This window comes from Pan troglodytes, chromosome 5 (assembly GCF_028858775.2).
Source record: "Pan troglodytes isolate AG18354 chromosome 5, NHGRI_mPanTro3-v2.0_pri, whole genome shotgun sequence".
Classification (NCBI taxonomy): Eukaryota; Metazoa; Chordata; class Mammalia; order Primates; family Hominidae; genus Pan; species Pan troglodytes.
The window spans coordinates 174,142,984-174,168,501 of record NC_072403.2 but is presented as its reverse complement, the minus strand read 5'-3'; the positions used below and the strand labels follow the sequence as shown (position 1 = coordinate 174,168,501).

The following is a 25,518-nucleotide window of genomic DNA, read 5'->3' as shown; positions in this document are numbered from 1 at the left end:
TTCTCGTTTTAGACATAAGGCTATTGCATACTTAACAAACTACAGTATAGTGCAAGCATACTTTTTGTGTGCGCTGAGAAACCTCAGCTTTGTGTGACTTGCTTTATTGTAATATCTGCTTTATTGCAGTGATCTGTAACTGAACCCACAGTATCTCCAACTTACGCCTGTAACTAACATTACAGTGTTTTAGGGTGGAAAAGAACTTTTCATGTGTTTTGTTTGTTTTATCCTCACCAAAATCTTACAGGATATCGAGAGCTGATACTATTTCTTATTTTACACCTAGACAAACCTGAGCATTGTAGAATTGAAATTACTTGCCCAAGGGTACAATTTCATATATAAATAATGAATCTTGAACTTAGGTACTTTTCTTCTGAATTCTGTATTTTTCTATTGCACTCTCTCTTTAGAAATCATCTCGATTCACCGGGTTCTAATAAACACACAGGATGATAGTCATTATTCTGAATCTTCATTTGAAACTGAGAAACTTGTTTCCATCAGTCTCAGTTGCTGGGGAAGAATCCTAGGGAAATGCAGTCACCAGAAAATTTCCAGCAGGAAAGCAAAATGTGTCAACATGGACCTTAAGATACATGTGCTTGTAGTAGGCAATAGCACAGAGCAGGTGAGGAATATTTGAGAAAGTTGAGAATTCATTTTTCCAATAAACATAACTTAAATGCAACATTATACTAACTGTAAATGCATTACTCTCATTAAACATTCCTGAGACCTTCTGATTGAAAGACCCTAGAAAGTAAAAAAATTTTCTAAGCAGAGAAAGTTTCCAGGAAGATTCAAAATCACGCATAGCTCTATGTTTCCTTATAGGTGTGCCTGTGGATTTCTATGTAGAGGGTGACAATAAGGTGGGTGGAGAGAGGTGGGGAAGGAGGGAAGTGGGCAGATGAGAAAAGACTTCCTGAGCTGTGTTAGGGACCAGGGAGCATAAACTGTCCTGAAATAAGGGGGAACCATGAGAGGGGTTTAAACAGGGGATGGGCAGGGTTTTGTTTTTCTTTGGAAATATTCCTCCGGCAGGTATGTGAATACATTTGAGAGAACTGAGAGGGACAGCACAAAATTAGTTGACAAGTTACTGCAATCATCCAAAAGGGAGTATGAGGTATCAAAATAAGATGCTGGCTTTGGGTATAAGAAAAGAGGACACCGATTTACAAATTACAAGAACAACAGCTAGCTAGAGGTCAGGATTTGGAGAATATGAATTCCCTTTTGAGTTGGGCAACGGAGTATCTGCCTCTTCTGTCTGTAGTGTTGCTAATGGTTCCCAACTATCGTCCTTGCTTTTCCAAATAGATTGCTTCATTTCCTTGAGATCTCAGACTACAAATTCGTGTTCCGCTACACCTTCCGCTTGACCTTGTTCTCATAGAATGATGCTGTCAGGGGCTGTGGAGCTGTGAACAGCGATTTCCAGCTTCTGAAAAGGCTCGAGTGCTGAGCTTTGGGAATTTCATGTTAACTTTTCTACCTCCTTCATGACTGTGAGGCTATTAGCTGTCACCGCTTATGAGTTCCAGAATGGCAACCTCTGATGACTTCAAAAGAAATTTGAGTCACATAAGACTTTGTGATTTTGTGTGAAGACAGACTGTAAAGGAGGGTCTGATCTATTAAATTAAATCTTACCTAATCTTTTTCAAAGTATTAATTTATTAATTATTAAGTATTAATTATTAAGTATTAATAATCTTGCTTAGTAACCCTATTCTTTTCATTTAATGGCTCCAAGTTGTGATGTCCCTATCTTATTCACACCAGGAAAACAGAAAGCCTTTACAAGTTTATGGTTTGTGGCACACATATTTATTTCCAATACATTATTAATAGTTTTCTTGATAAATACCCAATACAGCTCTCCTTTGCTTAGTCATTTTGAGGTAACAGGGAATCAAAATGAGGCCCTGCAAAATTGCCCAGAAAAGTGGCTTTATTATCAAACTTAAAAATGTTTGGCACTAAGTTCTAATTAAAATATAACTGTTTTCTTGGCCTTAGGTAAACGAACGGCAGATGTCATCTAAATTAGCCAAAATTAAGTAACATGATTTTGGGGAAAGATTTCCTTAAACCAGAGCATAATTTGGGATAACAAGCAAGCTCTGTGTTTCCCTTTGTTTTTTGATTCCTGAATAATATCACAATTACTAATACTTCTATGAATAAATGTATTAATATGGCATGTTTCAAGATCAAGTATGAACATGCCTCAGCTTTCAGACTGATCTCAAGAAGCATAGTCAGATGTTAGAAGCCGTGGGATACAACTGAACAAGTGTATCCTTGCACTAAAGTCATGAGAAGTTGAAACCGTGAAAAATGAGAGAACGTTGAATTTCTTCAGATGCTGAGAACCCATGATCTGTTGGCTGATACCATACATTTTTTTAATGAAGCCAGTTTGAGCTGTTAACATAAAAGACCCAAAGGTTTATGGAATATCAAATTTCAACTTATCCCATACGCTATAATCAGTTGAAATGTAGGCGTATGCTAGTATTGTGAATAAAAAATAATTTTTTTTTTTTTTTTTTTTTAGAGAGAGAGTCTCTCTCTGTTGCCCAGGCTGGTGTGCAGTGGTGTGATCTTGGCTCACTGCAACCTCCGCCTCCTGAGTTCAAGTGATTATCCTGCCTCACCCTCCTGAGTTAGCTGGGATTACAGGCAAATGTCACCATGACTGACTAATTTTTGTATTTTTAGTAGAGACAGGGTTTCACCACATTGGCCAGGCTGGTCTTGAACTTCTGATCTCAGGTGATCCACCCGCCTCGGCCTCTCAAAGTTCTGAGATTACAGGCCTGAGCCACAGCCCCCAGCCATGAATAAAAAATAAACATTTTAAAGAAAACTCTTAATTTTTTCCTTACCTAAACCATCCTGGATTTTTCATTTTTGTTAAAAATTAATCATTCATGGAATAGATAAAATTAGTAGTGGGAGTGGTGGGCTGGGCTATTTGGAAAGAATACTCAGCTAATAATCACAACCAATTTATAAGACACCTCCTCCAGGTCCCTCTATTTGACTTGCACTAATTTTTCTCCATCAACAAAATAAACAGCCATAAAGTGGCAAACGTGCATGGGGCAGTAGAAGTGCAGTCACGCATTGCTGAACTGTGGTGGGATAGGTTCTAACAATGTGTTGTTAGGGGATTTTGTCATTGTGCGAACATCATAGCATGTGTTTAGACACAGCTAGATGCTGTAGCCTACCGGACACCTAGGCTTTCAGAGCAGGAGAATAGGTCAGCCTATTGCTCTGAGGCTGTAAACATGGACAACATGTTACTATATTGAATGCTGTAGGTAACAGTAATACAGTGGTAATTATTTGTGCATTTGAACAATTTTCAATGAACTGTATCCTTCCATCTTTTGAACCAAGAGGGAAATGGATGTTGGGTCACCAGCCTCCATGTCTGCCACGTTCCTGGTGAAGGTAGTCTGGGGAATCTGAGCACGGGTTTGCAGTCCCAGCAGCCTGCCCACTCTCTTCCCTCTGACTGAAGTGACACACTCATCCTGCAGAGAGTGTGTGGACGGCGTTGTGGATGAGTGAGTGAAGAAGATGGGAGTTGCAGTTCTCTGAGCAATGACAGGCATGTGGGGGAAGAAAATTGTTCCCCTGAAAATATTATTATGTCAAAAAGTTAAGAAAGTCAATGATTTATAACCAAGAGCTTATTTGTTCTTCAGCAACAATCTTTTCCACTTCATTTGATGAAATCCATGTACATTGCAAGAGCAAATTTTAAGAAAAGTTGGTTTATTAAGTCAAAAACATCGATCTAAAAGGAAGATAAATGATAAAATAATAATTTGGGAAAATTCTTGCGGAAACCTGTGAGAAACTTAAAACGTTTCAGAATAAACTGTAGCTGGTTTAAATCAGTGCTAAGAATGCCCAGATGACTACAAATTTAGTTAGTTTTCATCTAAAATTAAGACTTCCTCTTCTCTCTGATTAGATCATAAAGAAACAGGCCTGAATGATTTTTAGAGGTGATTGGACTTTGATTATAACACAATCGGGGGAAAGATAGAAGAGAGGAAACAAGAAAGAGGCATCGGAATATCTTGAAGTGAAAAGGCTCAGAGGGAAATTTATAGACTAGAACATCTATACAATGTGTATTAAACCAGACCATGTTAAAACAAATTAAAAAATATGTATGTCTTTGCCAACATACTTGTCCAAGGACAAAGTGACTCTTCTTTTGGCCAAATCTTATTTGGTTTTTTTTGGATTAAGAAGGCCTTCCTTGGCTGGGCCAGGTGGCCCGCAACCTGTAATCCCAGCACTTTGGGAGGCCAATGCTGGCGGATCACTTGAGGTCAGGAGTTCGAGACCAGTCTGGCCAACATGGTGAAACCCCATCTCTACTAAAAATACAAAAATTAGCTGGGTGTGGGGGCACATGCCTATAATCCCAGCTACTAGGGAGGTTGAGGCAGGAGAATCACTTGAAGCCAGGAGGTGAAGGTTGCAGTAAGCCGAGGTCATGCCACTGTTCTCCAGCCTGGGTGACAGAGTGAGACTCTGTCTTAAAAAAAAAAAAAAAAGCAAGCCTTTCTTTTTTCATGTCTACAAACCCCAGGACAGTAAGGGGCAAGAATAAGAACCCCTGCCCACAATGTGTACAGTTCAGTGAAAAGATGGGGATAAATGTACCTTATAAATACATGGCAGCATCATTAGCTCTCAGATGATTGGAAGCCTGCTCGTTACATACGTGTTTAATGTTTCATTGGGGGGCCTAAGTTCTGTTGCCCTTTAGGACCCTTGAAAAGCACTTTTCCTTATAGTCCTTGCTAAGTCCTTATCTAGCCAGCTTCTTACTTCAGTGATACATGCCTTTCTCACCTCCACCACTCCAAAACGTTGTTGGAGTGGTCAAGATAGTCAGCCCAGATTGATGATACATATTCACGGGCAGTACATTATATAGAAGCAATAGAAAATTAAATACAATGTGAACTTTTTATAATTTTAACCATAATCCGATGTTATTTGTACCTTTCCCTTTCTTAAAAATAAATGCAGGCGATCAAGTTAAGTTTTATGTGGGGATTTAGAGTACTATACTACACACCAAAATGTGATGTGTTATTCATAAAGCTGAATTTTGAGAACTAAATAATAATATTTCTATGATGATGATGGTATCTGAGCATTCACTAGAAATCTAATAAACTTCTTATTTAATAAGTATAGTTGAGTTCCAGTCATAATTATCAAGATCATAAAGCCAGCTGAGGTAACTATGAATCTTTATATGATGATAAATATTATTCAAATAGATTTACATGCCATGAATTGAAATGAGTGCTACCATCTCAACAGCTAGAAACATATTTTGCTGCCTGAAACTGCCTCTAATCTGAGCTACAGCAAACTTTCCTCCATGCAACAGCCAGACTATTTTTAGTAAAGGAAGCTTGAACAGACGAAGATAATCATATGGTTCTCCTAAATTAAATCTGTTAAGAGTGCGTTCATGTGAATCACCAGATCTGTAAGGCTTTATTGTCTCCATTGTTTAAATTCTATGAAACGGAACAACAACAACAAAAATCACTGCTGTTTCAATTCTGCTATCCCTGTGATGTACCTACAGCAAAGCTGTCAACACATAGTAATATAACTGAAGGCATCTTGTGATTCAGGAATAGTTTGGTGACTGGAAGTTGTGAAGGGGGAAACGCGTTGTTGGCATTTCATTGGTTTAACATAGGTACACCCTGCATGGAGGGACTCGGTAAGTAATGATGGTGATTGACTGTGTCAAAACCCAGCGGAGCTGCATTTTTGTGGAGGACGAGTCACTTCCCTTACACTAATGAGAATTATTCTTAAGAAATGTGACTTTTTTTTTTTTATACTTTAAGTTTTAGGGTACATGTGCACATTGTGCAGGTTAGTTACATACGTATACATGTGCCATGCTGGTGTGCTGCACCCACTAACTCGTCATCTAGCATTAGGTATATCTCCCAATGCTATCCCTCCCCCTCCCCCCACCCCACAACAGTCCCCAGAGTGTGATATTCCCCTTCCTGTGTCCATGTGATCTCCTTGTTCAATTCCCACCTATGAGTGAGAATATGCGGTGTTTGGTTTTTTGTTCTTGCGATAGTTTACTGAGAATGATGATTTCCAATTTCATCCATGTCCCTACAAAGGACATGAACTCATCATTTTTATGGCTGCATAGTATTCCATGGTGTATATGTGCCACATTTTCTTCATCCAGTCTATCATTGTTGGACATTTGGGTTGGTTCCAAGTCTTTGCTATTGTGAATAATGCCGCAATAAACATACATGTGCATGTGTCTTTATAGCAGCATGATTTATAGTCCTTTGGGTATATACCCAGTAATGGGATGGCTGGGTCAAATGGTATTTCCAGTTCTAGATCCCTGAGGAATCGCCACACTGACTTCCACAATGGTTGAACTAGTTTACAGTCCCACCAACAGTGTAAAAGTGTTCCTATTTCTCCACATCCTCTCCAGCACCTGTTGTTTCCTGACTTTTGAATGATTGCCATTCTAACTGGTGTGAGATGGTATCTCATTGTGAATTTGATTTGCATTTCTCCATGTGACTTTTTTCTTGTGATAATTTTCTCAGAGTGGGTAAATTATGGTATTGAGTATTAGATTATGAAATGCTTGCTTTTTATGATACCAAACACGTTTTTGTATTGGAAGTGAATTATCTGCCAAATTATGTTTTAAAATCTGTAGAGGGCTGAGGGCAGGGCATCAAGCCTGTAATCCCAGCACTTTGGGAGGCCAAGGCAGGCAGGTTGCTTGAGCCCAGGAGTTCCACACCAGTCTGGCCAACATGGCGAAACCTTGTCTCTACAAAAAGTATAAAAATTAACCAGGTGTGGTGATGCACGTCTGGAGTCCCAGCTACTTAGGGGGCTGAGGTGGGAGGATCGCTTGAGCCCAGGAGGTTTTGGCTGCAGTGAGCCATATCGCGCCACTGCACTCTAGCCTGGGTGACAGAGCGAGACCCTGTCTCAGAAAACAGACACACAAAAAACAACAACTAAAAAACCCAAAGCTATAGAGGTAGTACTTGGGAAAATTTTCAAGACCAGCTGAGATATTCTGTTTAGGCAGCCATTGAGTTAACTTGGCAGTACTGAGTAATAAATACAGGAATAGACACTTGCTCTGGTTAACGCTGAGGCCAACAGCAGCTGCAGCATTGTGTTTTAAGTTCACTTTTACTTGAAAGTGGTCCCAGGTTTGGGGTTGTTATAAAGTGAGTAAGCGTGAGTACACTTCTCTCTCCTATCAGACTGTTTCAAGACTACCCCTTGCTCCATTCATTCATTTACTACTATCTGTGTGACCTGTTTGCTGTAGCTTCAATGGTTTTCACATTAATTAGCTCATTTGTTACCTTATTTGACCCTGAGCTCTTTTGGCCTGTACCCACATTTTACAGATGAGATAGTGAGGCATGAGGATGTTAAATCGATGAGGTGATACTCAAGTGAAATTGCATCCTGAACTTAGATCTTCTGAGTCTTTCTCTACTGAGTTCTTTCCATGATGATATTGTTCTACTGTGGTTATTCAGCAGTACCCACTAACGTTTATCGAATATTCACTATGCGTGTGGTATTTTGCTAACTACTTTATCTCATTTAACTATCAGTCCTGTTTGTTACGTGCAATTGTTATTTCCACATTACATATCATAAAATTGATGTTCAGAAACACCCCCATCCTGACTTGGCTGGTAGTGGCCATTAGATTCGAAACCCAATCATTCTGATACCAAAGCACAAAACCACTGTTTATCATCTTGACATCCTCATTGCTTTGAAATCAGGAACTTGTGTACATTACAGTTACATGTATATTATAATTGAATTGTGTTATCAAGACTAGTGGTATGGATGGAGATATTTAGAAAATTGCACGAATAAAAATGGACTATTTATGGATTACTTGTCAGTATCTGAGAAATCATCTTGTTTGGGATCGATATTCCAAGAATCAGTCTCAGGGCTTGTGGAATTTTCTTCTGTTCTCCATGCTCAGAATACTTCTTCCCGCGAAACCTACTGCTGCTACTCATTCCTCTGCTCTCAGCTTAAAACCCAGCTCTCTCAGAAGTCGAGGTCTCTCATCCCTCCAATATACCCTCAAAGAGTCTCAGTATTAATTGCCTGTTTAATATTTTTTTTTGGACGGAGTCTCGCTCTGTCACCCGGGCTGGAGTGCAGTGGCGTGATCTTGGGTCACTGCAACCTCTGCCTCCCTGGTTCAGGTGATTCCCCTACCTCAGCCTCCCAAGCAACTGGGATTACAGGCGTGAGCCACCGCGCCCAGCCTGTGTAATCACTTTTATCCTCCTGACGTGCGAAAGTCTCTTTCAGTATTCCATCTCCACAATCTGGCAAAATGTGTGTCACTTTTTAGATGCTCATTATTTGTCGAAGGAATTAATAAATCAATGACTTAAAATTAGCAACAATGAATGCTTTTTCAGAACTTTATGATAGTGTTTGGTAGTGATTCCAAACACTAGGAGAAATGAAGAGTGTCTTTGAGAAACTAGAGTAATTAAGTAAAATAGGTTGGGTGCGGTGGCTCAAGCCTGTAATCCTAGTACTTTGGGAGGCCGACATAGGTGGATCACTTGAAGTCAGGAGTTCGAGACCAGGCTGGCCAACATGGTAAAACCCCATCTCTACTGAAAAAATACAAAAATTAGTGGGTGTGGTGCCATGTGCCTGTAATCCCAGCTACTCGGAGGCTGTGGCACAAGAATCACTTGAACCCGGCAGGCAGAGGTTGCAGTTTGCCAGGATCGCGCTACTGCACTCCAGCCTGGGCAACAGCTCGAGACTCCATCTCAAAAAAAAAAAAAAAAAAAAAAATTAAATTCAGTAAAATAATTGGAATCCACTGATAAGTTCACAGATACTGTCTGCCCATGCCCATGACCTGATGGAAATTTAAGAGGGATCCTATTGGACTTTTGGAGAACCAGAAGAATTAGTGCTGTTGTATTGTTTAGGTGTCTGTAAACTATATTCCATGAGATACATTACTGTTTCGTGATATTTAAATTATCTAAAGGCCTTTAATAAAGCATATATTACTAAGGTATTTTGAATAACAATAAAGGAAAATCAAAATGGGCCACATTGTCAGAAAGTGGGGAAAATGCTGGGAATAGAGTGACAAGAGATGAGGCTAAGAAGAGCTGATCTACTAGGAAGGTGTTTGGTGCTGTCTCTGCCCCCATTTCACAGATGAGGGCGTGGACAGCACCAAACACCTTCCTAAGGGTGGCAGTGCTCAAGGGCACAAAATATTAAACTGCAAATGTTGAATACCGTCCAGTGAAATGCCAGATGAAAACGTGACACGATGTGCTGTTAGAATTATTTTCTTTAAATACCAACCTCTTTTAGCACATCTGAGCTCTGTGACTGCTTCACTAATAGAACATGTTGGAAATGACACTCTGCCCATTTCCAGGCTCAGGCCTTAAGAAACTGAAAGTTTCTACTTCCTCTCTCTTAGGGTAGTCACCTTTAGAAAGCACTTACTGTGCCCTAGGGCAGCGGTGCCCAAGCCCTGGGCCAGCAGGGGTGGCCTGTTAGGAACCAGGCCACTCAACAGGAGATAAGCAGCAGGCGAGCGAGCATTACAGCCCGAGCTCCACCTCCTGTCAAATCAGTGGCAGCATGAGATTCTCCTAGGAGCAAGAACCCTATTGTGAACTGTGCATGCGGGGGATCTAGGTTGCACACTCCTTATGAGAATCTAATGCTTGATGATGTGAGGTGGAACCGTTTTATCCTGAAACCATCCCACTGGGTCCCTGGAAAAACTGTCTTCCGTCAAACCTGTGCATGTTGACAATGACAGACAACTAAAAAGGTTGTGGACCACTGCTCTAAGGCACCCCCTTGTTAAGAAGAACTAAGAACAGCAGCCCACTGACCTCAGCTTATATTCAGCATCCACTCGGCCATGCAAAAGAGCCACATTGAAAAGAAACCATTCAGTCCCACTGAACCATCCAAGCTGACCCCACATAGAGCAGAGTCAAACTTACCCAGCTAACTCTGCCCAGCCTTGTGATCAAACTTTTACTAAAATATGAGTATATTTTCCAAGAAAAGCATGGACTTCAGTTGTTCTATTACAAAATGAGGGAAGATCCTTGTTTTGATGATTAACAAATCATTAGATAAAATGGATACTCTTATGAAAATGCATGATGTAATCATCAAGATATACCCAAGTAGTTACATGTGAGAACCCAGTGAATACTTGGGCTTGGGGCCAGGGTTTTGTTGGGCAACAGTTCTGCAGTTACACATGAACAAATTATCAACACACGACCAAGTAATCCGTGTGTGGCTCAGAGCTCTATAGAACACAGCATTAACAGATTTTCACTGGAAATCAAGGTTGGCTTGGGACATGTGAAAGCGATTTGTAGACAAACCTGTTTTATACTAATGCAAGGTGATGCCATTGCCATTGCTTTTATTATGATCATAGTCTCTTGGAGACTGGCTGGAATTTTAAAAAATCATTTTTGCCTCTCTTGCGTCCTGTATACCATATAAAGTTTTTTCAAATGAGGGATTTTTTATTATTCATATAATATCAAAATCAGAAATGAAAAATATTAATAAGAACTAGATTAGGTGTCTTCTTAAGATCTTCTCTTAATTATTGTTTTCCTTCTAATATTTGTTTTAAACAATTTGTAGAGATAACTTGGCTTACTTAGGAACAATTAATCCTTTCTATTTCTTTCTGCAGAATTAACTTCTATAAACTTCTATTGCTTTCTGCAGAATTAACCGTAGTGAGCCTTTTAGTTAACTGCTTCTATAATATGTTCTTGCTCTAAGAAATCATAGGGAATAAATTCAAGTTAGAAAGGAATATATACACTCATTAAAGCAAAACATGTTTCTGTTTGTGTAACATATTCTAATCTTGTAAAGTTTAACATGCCAGAATAAACAGAAACTCAGTTTCTGGTTACATCTGGTATTTATTTCTTAATATCTCCTGTATTAGTCAATTTTCACACTGCTGATAAGGACATACCTGAGTCTGGGAACAAAAAGAGGTTTAATTGGACTTAACAGTTCCACATGACTGGGGAGGCCTCAGAATCATGGCGTGAGGTGAAAGGCACTTCTTACATGGTGGTGGCAAGAGAAAATGAGGAAGAAGCAAAAGTGGAAACCCCTGATACACCCATCACATTTCATGAGACTTATTCACTATCATGAGAATAGCACGAGAGAGACCAGCCCCCATGATTCTATTACCTCCTTCTAGGTGCCTCCCACAACACGAGGGAATTCTGGGAGATACAATTCAAGTTGAGATTTGGGTGGGGACACAGCCAAACCATATCATCTCCCAAGCTATAAAATGACTTATTTGAAATTTTAAAAGGAGGACTCCAAGGAAGTGTTCAAATATTCACATACCTAAACTGAAACATGTGTTTATATTTTTGAAAAATAGCCTGAGCACTTGACAACTAATGTTATATATTGAGTTACCATTTCTGAAACTTTAATTTTATGAAAGCTCTTTCTCCTAATTTGCTAAACGGGGCATGGACAGACATGAAGGTGACTCCCACCCCCCCGGCCCAGTGACCTCCCACCACCTCCTGTACATGCTCATGTGAAATTGCTTTCTCTAACCAAGAAAATACAGCAAAAGTGATTTCATTTCCCTGACCGTGCCAATTATGTTATCTACGACTTCCCCTGACGATATTACTTATGATGGATTCAGTGGAGACTGGAGCAGACCCTCTCCTTGTTGACTTGATGAAGTGAACTGCCAAGGTGAGGAAGCCCACATGGCAAGGAACGGCAGGAGGCCTCCAGCCAACAGGCAGCAGAAAGCCGAGGCCCTTGTAATGACAGCTGCAAGGAAGTTAATTCTGCCAACAGCCTGAGAGAGCTTAGAAGCTAGTTTCGCTGTAATGGAGTCTCCAGGGAAGAGAGCAGCCCAGCCGACATCTTGACTGGGCCTCATGGGACTCTGAGCAGAAGTCACACCAGGCCGTGCCCCACAGAAACTGTGAGATCATAAAAGCATGTTGTTTTAAGCAACAAAATTGTGGTTATTTGTTACACAGCAATAGAAAAGAAATGCCAAGTATAATGTCTCGTATGATTTCTGAGATAAATGAAGTAATGTACCTGGAAAAACCTGTCGATAATAAAGACTTTAAAAGAAAAACACCTACAAAACTCAGGAAATAACTAAATGAAAAGCAGGTTATAAGCAAAGAGGCCAAAGGAGTGTAAAGATATTGACATATATTCCAAAAATGTATGTCCGTACACATGTCTTGTAACAAAATCTTAACTTGGTGGTGTTTTCATAATTAGTAAATGTAGTTACTGATTTCCTACCCACCAGATAGGAAAGTGTCCACCATCCTGACATGATGGTGACATCTGTCTGACATCTGCCTCTGAAGGAAAGAGATACAGTTAGCAAGGATTTCACTGTAGTTCATGGTAAAACAGTAAATAAAAAATGCTTATTTGACATGTATTTTTTAAAACTGTGTCTGAAAAGTGAACAAAACAACAAATACTTTTATGATAAATGGACTTTGTTACTTTGTAAACTTGTAGCCTTGGACATATCTCTTAGCATCTCCAAGCCTTAGTCTCTCCATCTGTAAAAAAGGCTGTGGTACTGCCCACCTTGTTTTGTTTATAGGTCACTAGGGATGAGGTACATATGGTATTAACTATGGCTTCTGGCATGTGGCATATATTCGTTATACCATTGCTCTTTTTAGAAAGCTAAGTCATCATATGCATGTCGCATGTAATCTGCTGAAATAAGGATGGACTATAGAACACATTTGGTAAAGATTTTCATCAAAATGATCAATGCTTTTTTAAAAGTTTGGGTTTTGTGGTCAACTTCTGTAATTGTAAAAACTCATGAACTTATAAATAAGGTCTTATTCCCTGATGTATTATAAGTAATATTTTACTTTTGTCTTCCAAAAGACTTATTTATCTTCCTATGTCAACATCCTCATGTATGTAAAAGAAAATTCTTGTTGGTTTCTTAGATCATAGAATATTGCTACTGTTTTGTGTGCTCCATTGATTTTTCTATCAAAACAAAGTTAATTTAATTGTAATAATAATGACCATTGAATTTGACAGTGAATATCTTAAAAATTCAAAGTAACAGTGACTTATGTAATGTGAGAGTTCAGTTTTTCTCTCATGTAAAAGTTTAGATAGGTGGTTCAAGGCTGCTGTGGCACTTCATGATGACAGGAACCCAGACTCTCTCTATATTGTTGCTCTACGTTGTATAACCTTGAACTTGTGGTTCAAGATGCACTATGTATATTACAAACAGGAGAGAAAAAAAAATGCATGAAGAAAAGGACAAGTAGAAGTTTCCACAGGACACCTCTGTTATATCCTGTTGGTCATCACTTACATGGCCAGTCAGGCAAGGGAAGCTGGGAGGTAGAGTCATTTTTCCCGGGAGTCGTATGCTCAGCTATAAATCAGAAATTCTATTACCATAAAAGAAGAGAGGAACAACTGAAAGCTTCTGCCATAACATAAAGACAAATGTCTGTTTCACCTGGATAATGTCATGTGATCTATATCAGTGATTCAATTAAGTATTTTTAAGAATGTCTTAGTTCTTTTTGTGCTGCTATATTAGAATTCCTGGGGCTGAGTAACTTAAAAAGAACAGAAATCTATTTCTCACAATTCTGGATCAAGGCCCCAGCAGGTCAAGGCCTGGTCTCTTTGCTTCTAAGATAGCACCTTGAATTCTATGTGCTCCAGAAGGGAGGAACAGTGTGTCCTCACATGGTCGAAGAGCAGTAGAAAGAGAACCCACTCCTGCAAGCTCCTTTCTTAGGGGTATTGATCCATTCATGCAGGTGGAGCCCTTGTGACTTAAACGCTTTCCATTAGGCCCCCCTCCTAACACTGTTGCATTAGGAACTCAGTTTCCAACACATGAATTTTAGGGGACATATCTAGACCATAGCAAAGAGCATAATATATGTGTTCTAATAAACATATGTGTTAGCCACAGCTAATATGTGTTTCCTTAAAAGAGAGAGAGAGAAAATAAAGGATGGCCTTTTAAGGATTTGTGTGATAGTTAGTATTAGGTGTTGACTTGATTCAGTTGAAGGATGCCTAGATAGCTGGTAAAGAATTGTTTCCAGGCACAACAGATGCTGGAGAGGATGTGGAGAAATAGGAACACTTTTACAGTGTTAGTGGGAGTGTAAATTAGTTCAACCATTGTGGAAGACAGTGTGGCGATTCCTCAAGGATCTAGAACTAGAAACACCATTTGACCCAGCAATCCCATTACTGGGTATATACCCACAGGATTATAAATCATGCTACTATCAAGACACATGCACACGTATGTTTATTACAGCACTATTCACAATAGCAAAGACTTGGAACCAACCCAAATGTCCATCAATGATAGACTGGAATAAGAAAATGTGGCACATATACACCATGGAATTCTATGCAGTCATAAAAAAGGATGTGTTCATGTCCTTTGCAGAGACATGGACGAAGCTGGAAACCATCATTCTCAGCAAAATATCACAAGGACAGAAAATCAAACACCGCGTGTTCTCACTCATAGGTGGGAATTGAACAATGAGATGACTTGGACACAGGGCAGGGAACATCACATACTGGGGCCTGTCATAGGGTGGAGGGCTGGGGGAGGGATGGCATTAGGAGAAATACCTAATGTAAATGACGAGTTGATGGGGGAAGCAAACCAACATGTCACCTGTATGCATATGTAACAAACCTGCACGTTGTGCACGTGTACCCTAGAACTTAACATATAATTTTTTTTTAAAATTGACCAAAAAAAAAAAAAAAGAAAAAGAAAAGAATTGTTTCAAGGCATGTCTGTGAGGGTGTTGCCAGAGGATATTGAAATTCGAGTCAGTGGACTGGGTGAAGAAGACCCATCCTCAATGTGGGTAGGCACCATCCAATCTGCTGCCCCCATGGCTAGAACAAAGCAAACCAAAGAAATTGGGATAAGCTGGCTTGCTGAGTCTTCTGGCTTCCATCTTTCTTTCATGCTGGATGTTTTCATTCCTCCTGCCCTTGGACATCAGACTCCAGGTTCTTCAGCCTTTGGACTCTTAGATTTACACCAGTGGTTTGCCAGGGGCTCTCAGGTCTTCAGCCACAGACTGAAGCCTGCACTGTTGGCTTCCCTACTTTTGAGGCTTTTGGACTCGGACTGTGCCACTACTGGCTTCTTTCTTCCGCAGCCTGCACACGGCCTATCCTTGGACTTCATCTTGTGATCATGTGAGCCAATTCTCCCTAATAAACTCCCTTTCATATACACATAGATCCTATTAGTTCTGCCCCTCTGAAGAACCCTAATACAATTTGATTCAACCATCTTCTGCCAGATTCTTTACCACTGTGGACTTTTCTCTGAGCATACCCATGGTGTATTATTGTAAGAGACTTTTAGGATTTCAAATTGTTTTCTGTGGGGAGGGCCCTTAAGGGCATCACATGGGACAAAGAGAAAAGAGGCCATTAATGAGAATTCTGGGGACTCGTCCTTCTTCTTCAACCACGTTGGGTCAGCTTTATTTGTTTTATGTATTTGGTTACTATAGACAATTTCATGTAATGAAAGTACCCTGCTTAAACGAAAATGTAACTTTGAAAACACAGATTTTTCAGTTTTCATTATTTTACAGATGAGAAAATTAAAGTCTGACTTAATTATTCTTGTGTATTCACTATGTTTAGGTAAAACATTTATCTATTCACAGCAAAGCACATAGATATATGTAGGACACAGTCCTTGACTTTAAGAGTTTTGTAGCCTGATGATGAAGGTTAGTAACCAGTTCAAAGCCCTAGGAGTGGTTAGTCTTTTGTGTTGATTGGCAGTGGCTTGGATTATCTTATAACAGAAATCACAGACTATTGTTTCCAAAAGCTAAGAGGAAATCACTGAAGGATAGGATAGGAGATTCAGTCTATTATTTTAAATTATAGAACAATTTACACTCTACAAAATGCACTGTGTCAATTCTAAAAGCTTCGACAGTTACATACACTCATGTAACTACTACCCCAACCAAAATGTAGAACATTTCCAGAAAGTTCCCTTATCTCTTTTTCCAGTCAGTACCTCCCCATTCCAAAGATAACCTCTTCTGATTTTTATCGCCATAGATTAATCTTTCTTTTTGCTGGATTTCATATAAATGGAATCATATAATACACACTTTTCTATGGCCAGCTCCTTTCGGTAAATATGGTGTTTTGTTTCGAGACTCATCCGTGTGGTTGTGTGACTCAGTAGCTCTCTTTTCATTTCTGAGTCTGCTACTATGTGATACCCCATGGTTTATTCTAGTCACTGTCAAAGGACGTTTGCTTGTTTCCAGGTTTGGGTTAACATGAGTAAGGCTGTGATGTTAGATTCTTGTACGAGTCTGTGTTGCTGTGTGTGTGTGTATATTTTCATTTTTCTTGGACCAACACCTTGGAGTGAAAGTGCTGAGTCATAGTTTAACTATATGTTTAATGTAATAAGAAATTCCAGGGCTGGGCGCTGCAGCTCTTGCCTGTAATCCCGGAACTACGGGAGGCCGAGGCAGGCGGATCTTTTGAGGTCAGGAGTTGCAGACCAGCCTGGCCAACATGGTGAGACTCTGTCTCTACTAAAAATTCAAAAATTAGCCGGGTGTGGTGGCAAATGCCTGTAATCCTAGCTACTTGGAAGGCTGAAGCAGGAGTATCACTTGAACCTGGGAGGCAGAGTTTGCAGTGAGCGGAGATCGCACCACTGCACTCCAGCCTGAGTGACCGAGTGAAACTCTGTATCAAAAAAAAAAAAAGAAAGAAATTCCAAAACCATTTTCAAAGTGGTTGTTTTATATTTCCACCAATGATATATGAGAGCGTTTGTTAATCTTTATCCTCACCGACATTTAGTATTATCATAGTGGCTAAAATGTGAAATCAAGTGAAATTGTATCTTGTGATTTTAACTTGTATTTTCCCTGTTATTAATGATGTTGACCATCGTTTTATATAATTATTGGCCACTTATATGTCTTGTTTTGTGAATAGCCTGTTCAAGGTTTTTGCTTATTTGTAACTGGTGTGTTTATGTCTGTATTATTAATGTGTCCTTTATATTAGCTCTTTATAAGCTCTGAGATTACTTATTTTACGATTATATGTATTACTAATATTTTCCCAAGTCTGTGGCTTGCATAGTCATATTTTAGTGTTTTTGATGAGCTCTAATGTTCATTGAAATTCAATTTATACATTCCTTTATGTGGGATTAGAACCTTCTGTGTCCTTACAAGGAAGTTCTACCTGTTCCAAGGTTATAAAGCAGTTCCCATTTGCTTTCTGTATTGAGTGAGATATTTATATTCAGTTTTTCAAGCAACATTTGCTACAGAGAGCCTCTGTCTCTTATTGAGTTTCCTTGTCAACTTCTCAGTTCATTTTTTTCCTTACCCACTTTATTGAGAATAATTTGTGTAAATAGACTTTCTCTATTTGAAGGGTACAATTTGAGGAGTTCTGACAAGTACATAACAACATAAAGCCACTAGCACAGTCATGATAAAGAACATTTCCATACCCTCTATATTTGTCTGCTAGGACTGCCATGACAAAATACCCCAGACTGGAAAGCATAAACAATAGAAATGTATTTTCTCACATTTCTGGCAGCTAGAAGTCGAGATCAACGTGTGTCAGCAGGCTTGGTGTTTTCCAAGGCCCCTGTCCTTGGCTTGCAGATGGCCACCTTCTCCCCATATTTTCACATGGCCTTTCCTCTGTTTTTAAGGACATCAGTCATATTGGATTGGGACTCACCCTAATGACCTCATTTTAACTTAATTACCTCTGTCAAGACCTATCTCCAAATGCATTCACATTCTGAGGAACGGCGGGTTAGTACTTAAACATAAATTTTGAGGGGATGCAGTTCAGCCCATAACCCCCAAAATAACCCTTATGTGTTTATGTGGCTTGTTCCCACTCTGTGCTCCCAGCCCCAAGCGACCTCTGCATTTCATATACATGGAATCATGCCACATATTCCATGTTTGGCTTCTTTCACTCAGGCTGATTTTGAGAATTGTTAATGTTGTTGCATTTATAGGTAACAGGACACTGCTTATTCTTGAGTGGTCATCCACTGAATAGTTATACTACATCTTGTCTATCCAGTCAGATGAAATATTTCATAGTTATGTGGGTGCCCTCCAGTTTACATTTGCTATGAATAAAACTGTTAGGAGCACTTGCCTGCAACATTCTGTGTGGATATATTTTCATTTATCTCACATGACTACCTAAGAGTAGAATAACTGAGTCATATGTTACTTTTATGTTTACTTTAAAAAAAGAATGCCTAGTAGATTTCAGCAGTGACTATACTATTTTCCATGTGCACCAACAGTGTGTATATTCCAGTTGTCTTCCAACTTGCCCGTCTTTGACATGGGCATTTTCAAAAATCTTACTCATTTTAATGGATGTGATTGGTTCATTTGTAATACCATTTTTTTGTAGCTACTATAGAAAGTCTACAAGAAAAGCGATTATTCTCTCTTTTTTATAACTGCAGTCTCAGGGTTTAAGAGCAACAATAAATACTTGGTAAGTGGATGAATATTTTGGTTTAACGAATTTTTTTCGTTCTTTTTCCTGGTTACTATTTAATGATTGCATTTATCATGCTGCTGCTCTAACCACGGCACTGTGCTTGGCTTTGTGACAGTGCAGGATCTTTAAATCAAATGAAGGAAGATGGATGCTCAGAACAGTGTCAGTGTCTACTATATGACATAGGGCGATACATGCTTTAGAAGAGTTATAAACAGCATGCTGTAGAAAGTGACATGATCCTGGGGAGGGCTGGATAATAGGGAAATTGAGAAAAAGGATAAATTCAGAAACCCACTGGGCCGTGGGTCCAGGTCCCTTGGAAAGGGCTTCTTACTGCTCAGTTTTTACTAAACCAAAAATAACCCTCTTCAGGCAGTTCTATTTTGAGAAATAAGAAATAATACTTGTAACAGTTGCCATTTTTTTAACTCTCTATGTGCCAGGAACTGTGTAAAGGCGTTTGTTGTGTTGCCTTTGCACGGTGTTGTTTGTATTTGTGTTGTTTCATTTAATCTTCATGCACACTCTGTGAAGTAGGTATTTAATTCCTTACTTTTCAGATGAAGAGTACTAAGTTTGGAATGGGTCCATGCAACTAGCTCGGGAACATATAGCTAGTCATTGGTAGAAATGAAATACAACAGGTTTGTGAACTTCAAAGCTCCTTCTTTGTATCATTTTGTTGCAGACACAGATAGAAAAACATCAAGGGAGGACTCAAGCTTCTGGGTACAGCTTTTTCAAGATAGTTTTGCTGTTGTTGTATTATGTCCTTAGTATGATTTACAAAATTATTTTAGTCCCTTACACTTAATTATGTGGCTTAAATGTTTGTGGATTATTCAAGAGAATATTTGAAATCCTTCATATTTGATGACAAGATGAGATAATAGGGTAAGTATAGTTTAAGTAAAATTACGATTAAATAACATTTTTCAAAAACTTTAAATGCCATGGTTTTCTATTAACATTTTGGAAAATAGAATTAGCAATTTATTTTAAGCATCAATGCATATACTCACATATGATGAGCAGATTATAGCATTTATTTAGATAACTCAAGAAAAATAGTTATTTTGTTTTGTGAGTCTGGGCTGTGTCTGAGTAATATTTGGATATGAATTAGTCAGTTACATACTTCAATTTTCCACTTTTCTGGGCATTGAAAGACATAGCCAAAATGGCTTTCAGATTATTAGTTCTAGAACTTTTGAAAATAAATTTTAAAACCCACATGTTACAGATTTTATCAATGCTTTCCCTCTGTGGGGTCATTTTTCTGTATTTCTGATTTACGTGCATCATATAGACGTGTTTGGATAATATTTGCTTCACGCTTTTCTATAGACAGTAACATTAGTCAGGACCAATCCACAAATGCCATCTCTAGTTGTCATTTTCCACTTACTGATGCAAACAATTTGATGAATCCCAGGATTCAATTGCTGCTTCTCTATCACCGTCTTCTCGGAATTCTCAGGTCAACAGCACTAAGGTTTTCATTGTAATTTCTCACTTGAGACCCAGGACATACCTACTCATACAAACATATGCGATTATATGTTAGCCAAAGTGCTGCCACAATATTAAAAATAAAAGAGTACTTTTCAGTATGAGTTTGGAAAATTTAATTTGCTGTAGATCAGGGGTTGGCAAGTTTTTTCTATAAAGGGCCCAACAGTAAACGTGATAGTCTGTGTGGTTCATGAGGTCTGTGTTGCAACAGCTCATTGTAGCATACAAGCAACCATGCTGTATGTGGCTATATGCCAATAAAACTTTATGGACAATGAATTTTAAATTTCTCATAGTTTTCATGTGTCACGAAACATTCTTCTTTTTATGCTTTTCAACTATTAACAAACATGAAAACATTTCTTAGCACAGAGTCTGTATAAGGTGGGATTTGGCCAGCAGCCCGTGGTTTCCTCACCCTGCTAGTGTTGCTAAAATAATTCATATATTTTTCTTGGTTGTCGTCATTACTAGGCAAAAAAAAGGGAACGTTCTCTAAAAACCAGCCAAATTTTTCCTATTAGACTATGTGACATTTTATTCAGATATCTTTCTCTAATTTGGTAGATTTGAGGGATGAAATAGTGGTTTTGCTTCTGTAATTGACGTATTATCATCCATAGCTCCCTTCTACTGCCATGCATTTTTGCAGTCCTTTTTAATCTGAAGACCTTTCTTGCTACTATTTAAAAACTATTAACTATAATTGTTTTGGCCATGCAACTCTTAAAACACTGTGTTCAATGATTAGGCAATTAAAGTTTTATGTTTTCCAAAATTTGACAGGAGCACAGTTAAATCTGCTTTGTAAGGGTATAAATTCACTTGGACAGTTGTTTCTACTTTCAGGATAGCCATAGCATTCACACTATTAGTGTGAGCAGCTGCATAAACTAGCATATCCATTTTACTGTGTTAAAGTCCCAGATTCAAAAGAATTCCATTCAGTTTTACTACTTACACCATTGTGTTATGGTTTGAAATCAAGAAGAATGTGTGAATGAGTTTTCTATAATGTCTCTGTAAAACACGAATTTGTCAGTAACATAGTACCTGATGTGGCAATTACGGGAATTGTTCCATAAATATTTTAGTTGCTATTAGGGCAGTAAAAATTTAAATATGAAAAAATAAACATCTGTGATATGCACAGAAAAGTCTCACTGAATTCTAGACTTTGAGGTAAGAAGTCTTACTCTGTGAAGCAAAATATAACTGGGCCCTAATTCCTGCATTTAATTATTGGTGCTCCTTCTTTTTTTTTTTTTTTTTTTTTCTTGTTGAGGCAGAGTCTCACTCTGTCGCCCAGGCTGGAGTGCAGTGGCGTGATCTCGGCCCACTGCAATCTCTGCCTCCCTGGTTCAAGCGATTCTCCTCCCTCAGCCTCCCAAGTAGCTGAGATTACAGGCACCCGCCACCATGCCCAGCTAATTTTTGTGTTTTATTAAAGACAAGGTTTCACCATGTTGGCCAGGGTGGTCTTGAACTCCTGACCTTAGGTGATCCATCCGCCTCAGCCTCCCAAAGTGCTGGGATTCCAGGCATGAGCCACCATGCCCGGCCTATTAGTGCTCCTTCTTGGCTGTTGCCACGTAGGTGTGTTATTGACCATTGCATGTGTCATGAGTCAGTCAGAAAAAACTTCCAGAGAAGAGAAGCAATGTTGTCCCATTTAGTTAATGGTTAACCACAGCGAAATGGATTTCTTTTAAACGCAGGGACTTTTCGGTGCCTCAAGCACAGTATGGTTCACTGGGAATTGCCACCAACCACAGTATGAGAGCCAGAGCTCGGCACAGGCATCTGGCCAGAGATCACCTTGTCCCTGGAGGCGAGATGACCTACCATCCCAGGGAGCACTGCTCCTGTTAGAGCTGTCAGTCAGGTTACATCACAAGGCCCGACAATGACCTAATTATCCCCTGACTCGTTTCAGAATGATGTGACAAGCTTGCAGGGGTACATGCAGATGAAAACCAGGAAAAATTAAATTAGATGAGGAAAGGGATCCAAGGAAAGTAATAGGAAGCCAAGGGTAATTTTGGTAAGCGAAGTGTGTATTATGATTTATGTAAAATTGTAAGAGCTGGTCCACAAATTTGACTCTAAAGTTTTCCTAATTGTCTAAAAAAGAGAGAAATCTGATTTGTAGTGTCCGTAAAGGTAGAACAAACCACAACCTACAGAGAAACAGACATTAAAACAAAGGGGCAAGATATGCCCTCTGGGTTCCCCTCAAAGGATTTGCGATTTGCCATGTAATTTGTCCATTACATATATATTTAATAATCATAATTAAAATCCTCTGTTGAATATGGGAATTCAATATAATAAAATAGACATGCTAATTTATCCATACTACTCACACTATTAGTATGAATGTTATGACTATCCAGAAAATAGAAACAAATGTCCCAGTGAATCTATGCCATTACAAAGCACATTTCACTTTGCTCCTGTCATATTTTAGAAAATATAAAACCTAAATTGCCTAATCGTCGTACACAGCGTTGCAGAAGTTGCATGGCTAAAGCAACTATAGTTCAAAGTTTTTGTATAGGAGTAAGAAAGGTCCTCACATTAAAAAGTGTATTCATTGTAGCAGACTGCATTCTAGCCACATTTATCTCCACTGAATTTCTCACTTTAAGCCGGAAAAATGAGGCTGATGAACGTGATCAAGGTCGTAGGTATCATTTCTTTTCCTCTCTTTTATTTCTATACATTTGTAACTTTTATCGAGTGAATATATGCTCATGTTTAAAAATCAAAGGTGCAGACGACCTTCTAATAAAAACAGCTTGGCAGGTCAGGGAATTCATCAGCACTTTTCTGTTTTCTCTCCAGCCTCACTTCTGCCTTCCAAGTCCTCACATTTCTGTTTTTGCTTTTATATTGTCCAAGCTGAATAACATATATATTTGGTTACATAATCATAATTAACATCCTCTGTTCAGTTTTAACAGTGTTACTCTAAAGTTGAAAATCACATAAGTGCTTCCATTATCGTGAACACAGTGGGATGTGCAAAGAAAATGAAACGGCTTGTTCTTTGTGACTGGTGTGATATTAATGATGAGCCCCGACCCTCCTATGTGCCTGGGAGAACATTGCCTTGATCACCAATCCTATGTCGTCATGTCCTGGGCCCCCAAGACCACCTCCCCCCTCCAGATTCAGTGATTCACCAGGAGAGCCTGCAGGACTTGCTGTCCTGTCACACACATAGCTAAGATTCACTACAACAAAAGGATATGAAGCGAGGGGAAAAGGCCCAGGGGGAGGAGTTTAGGGGAAACCGCAGGCAAGGCTCTGAGTCCTCCCCCAGTGGTCACTCGAGAGGCACTCAGTTGTGACAACGCGTGTGAAGTGTTGTCTGCCAGGAAGCTCAATGGAGAGTCAGTGCCCAGCGATTTTAGTGGGAACTGGTCATGCAGACACCTCTGCTTGGGGCTTATCAAAATTCCAGCCTTGCCGAGGGTGAGAAGATGTTGCGCATAGCCATGGTTTGTGCAGACAGTTCAGGCTCTGCACACCACCCGTAGCAGTAAGGGAATGAGGTGGACGCTTCCAAAATTCACATTCCCAGATGCCAGCCAAGGGCCAAGCTTGAAAGCAGGCTTTTCAAACCATCGCAGCTTCAGTCCTGCTAGAACTCTTCTGCAAATTTACCTCCATATTAAGCGGCGGCCTTTGGGTTAATGATCGGTGGATCCCAGATGCACCGATCTTTTGAAGTCTGGGGTAAAGAGCCTCCGTCAAATGGCTCAGTCTCTTTCAGGTACGGCTCAGGCCTGGAGAACTGCTCTGCGTCCCCTGCTTTTCTCTAGAATAGTGCATGTGTGCATGCATGAGTGTGTGAGTGTATGTAGTATGTGTAGGCCTGTGTGCTGTGTGGTATTGTGTGTGTGTGCGTGTGAGTGTGTGTGGTGTGTTTATGCATGTGTGGTGTGTCTTGGTGTGCATGCATGTGTTTGGATGTATGTGTGTGGGGTGTGTTAGGTGTGTGGGGTGTGAGGGATATATGTGCACATATACATATGTGGTGTGTTTATGCATGTGTGGTGTGTCTTGGTGTGCGTGCGTGTGTGGTGTGTCTTGGTGTGCATGCATGCATGTGGGTATATGTGTGTGGGGTGTGTGAGGTGTGTGGGATGTGTGTGCACGTGTATGTATGTGGTGTGTTTATGCAGGTGTGGTGTGTGGCATGCTGTGTGCGTGCATGCCTGTGTGCGTGCATGCCTGTGTGAGTGTGTGTGGTATGTGCATGTATGTGTGAGTATGTGGTATGCATGTGTGTGTGCACACATGTAATGGTAAAGGAGGGAGGGAGGGAGCACTCCTGCAGACTGGCAGGGGTGGCTGTGAACCCCTGCCCACCTCCCACGGCATTTTCCTCAGCATCTGCTACGAAGTGCCAGGGCGGCTCTGCACTGGTTCCTGAAGCAGAGATGGGCCTTGTGATGACCGATTTCGCTCCTACAACTTAAACTCTAGCTGGGTCCAAACGTCGTTGGTAGTAAAATCACCACAGCCTCTGCCCCCGAGTCCTAACCTTCTGCCTTGCACTGGGCACTGGCCTCATACCACGTCTCCCGGAAGCTCTGTCAATCTCCTCCAGCCCTTGATGCCACCCTCCCTCCTCCTCCTTTCTGTGTCACAGCTGGGGAGACAACCCACCTCTTACTCCGCCCCTCCCGTGGCCACCTCACTGCTCCACCCACGGTGAGGAGGTCCAGGCTGCCACTTGGGGCTTTCCTCAGGCATCTGATCATTTCCTGAACCCTGAGCCCTCACAGACATACAAGCCAACTTTCCAACTTGTATCTCCCCAAGCCACTTTTTCCCATTCTCCCATTTAATTGATAATTAGGTCAGACACAGAATTTTAGGTTGAAATTGAAGGTATTGCTGCAATTTAAACATTCTGTTTTGATTTTTGTTTCCAAGTAGATGGTCTGAACTTTCTGTTTAGAAGATTTGAGGATCTGGAAATTTGCTGCTCCTGATCCCCTGTGCCCTCTCCCCTATCTGCCTTTTGCTTTTGATTTTTTGTTTCTTTGTTTGTTTGTTTTTTGAGATGGAGTCTTGCTATGTCACTCAGACTGGAGTGCAGTGGCACAATCTCGGCTCACTGCAACCTCTGCCTCCTGCATTCAAGCGATTCTCCTACCTTGGCCTCCTGAGTAGCTGTGATTACAGGCG

General features: G+C 40.0%; 1 protein-coding gene across 6 annotated transcripts in view; it reads left to right on the top strand.

The window, feature by feature from the left end:
* Window positions 1-25,518, top strand: part of PRKN (parkin RBR E3 ubiquitin protein ligase) — a 1,411,643-nt gene that overhangs the window by 652,441 nt on the left and 733,684 nt on the right. The window lies entirely within an intron of this gene.